The sequence below is a fragment of the Triturus cristatus genome, chromosome 6 (assembly GCF_964204655.1).
Source record: "Triturus cristatus chromosome 6, aTriCri1.1, whole genome shotgun sequence".
Taxonomy (NCBI): Eukaryota; Metazoa; Chordata; class Amphibia; order Caudata; family Salamandridae; genus Triturus; species Triturus cristatus.
Genome location: NC_140589.1, coordinates 1,855,257,517 through 1,855,259,660, shown reverse-complemented (window position 1 = coordinate 1,855,259,660; position 2,144 = coordinate 1,855,257,517). Strand labels below are relative to the sequence as shown.

The 2,144-nt window shown below is 34.5% G+C and overlaps 1 pseudogene; it reads left to right on the top strand.

Moving 5' to 3' along the window:
• Positions 1-685: 685 nt before the first annotated feature.
• On the top strand, positions 686-823 carry LOC146822201 (U2 spliceosomal RNA; annotated as a pseudogene).
• Positions 824-2,144: the final 1,321 nt, after the last annotated feature.

The window sequence follows — 2,144 nt, the reverse complement described above, 5'->3', positions numbered from 1 at the left end:
TAACATAAATATCGATATACTATACTTGATTAAAAATCATACACAAATATCGACACAAATTTATCGTCAAACAATAACATCAATATCACTATCGATGAAAAAACTATCGTCATAACTAACACCAAAAGCATTAAATAAACATACAAAATGACACGAATATCGATAACAAAAATATAGATTAAACAATTATCACTAAAAACAAAATATCAACACCTTAGAAATATGTTTATTAACACAATATACATAAAAAAATAAACAATATCACAAACACACATAACATATTAAATACATTAAATTAAAGTTACATTAATTATAATTAAAAAAATACCTTTAACATAATAAATTAACCAAATTAATTACTCTTTACAAACACAATATATAAACTAAGTATTTTGTATTATACATTCAATGCAATATAAATTACAAATAATAGACTATTTATTATACTTTTAAATAAAGTAAGTATAATTTTTTTTTAACTGAACATTAATTAGTGTTTCCCATATAAGGAAGCAACTGCCAAATTAATTGAAAACATTAGTAACAACCGATAAAAAGCACCTACAACTTAAATAACCCATTAGGATTGATAGCACAACTAAACAAAAACTATATAAACGAAAGAAAATGTAACATTATTTTATGCTCGAACATCAAAACGGAGAATAATGGGAATCTCTGCCGAATTGCTTCTGCAACATCTGTTATTAGAATATCATATATTAAATTGATTTTTGGAACAGGGAGAAGGAATAGGAGCTTGCTCTGTCCACTCCACACATTGACCTACTATTGCAGTGCGTGCAGGAATGGTGTACTTCCGCACATACGGAAAACAATGCTGTTGAAAGAAACACAAGAACATAAGGTAGTGCTTCACTGGCAAAGTCTGTAAAGTGTGCTAATATGTTTGGGTGTGAATAAAATAATCTGGCTACTTTGCAACTTGTTTTATTTATTTATTAATTTATTTTTAAGTATTGCGAACTTTTTTTTCTTCACTGCCCTGAGGCTGAGTTTTGGAAGAGAGAAATGTCTGAAAAAGACAACATTTTCAGCATTGTGATTTTTTTCTTTTTCGGAGCCATTTTATAGGGGATGAATGATGGAAAGGAGAGAACAGAATGAGGGAAGTGGAAAGAGAGAGACAGACAGGGAGAGAGGGCTAGCTAGCTAGCTGGTGTCAGTGTGCTGTTCAGCCCAACAATAGGTTGAAGTACCAGGTATCCCTAACATAGAAACATTATAAGGCATCACCCCTATAGCTAATAATTAAATCAGCCGGTATCAGGGGTCGGCAGCCGAGAGGAACAGCGCTGCAGGAATCAGTGAGAGCGGCACAGGAGGTAAGTGTTTTTTTATTTCTTCTTCTTTGTTTTTCTCTCTACCCCAACCGGGCTCCCTCTGCACCTGCGGCCTCTCTACCACTTTAGGAGGGCGGCAGCTGCTACTTATAAGCCCCCTTTTTATAACAAGTCAGATTTGATAGCAAGTCACCTGTCAATCACCCAAGGCTTTAAACATTCAATGCAAGGAGTGATGAGAGGTACACCTGAAACGAATGTTGCCACCATGCACATGAGAAATTGATGCAAACATGACAGAAGATGTTGCACTTATCAACAACACTCATACCTGTTAAGTATTCCATTGTTATGTGTGATACTGTCAACACATCCTGGCTTTTTACACAGCTGCAATTTACTTCTGGGGTTTTTGAGCCTACGATTTCAAGTCCCAGAATACAATGTGACAGATGTTAAATTGTCAGGAGTGACAAAGTGAGATATTAGCAATGTGGACAGATATGAATGTCTACACAAAAACAGCACCACCTTAACGTGGTCAGAAAAGATTGCAGAAAAGCAATGGCAATCATGCTTAAATCATCAAGTTTCAGACGCCTTACAAAGCAGGGCTACATAATAATCTGGTGTAATTGAAAAGTTTCACAAGGTACTGTGCTTTTGGCAAGGTTTACCCCCATACAATGTCAGAAATTTCCATTAAGCAGTTGGTGAATGACCCCCAGTTGTGTCCATGAATGTATTTATTAAAACATTTTAATATAGCACTTTTACTTTTATAATCCCTATATAGTCCTTTAAACCAGACAGACGCGTTATAGAGTAAGAGTGATAGGT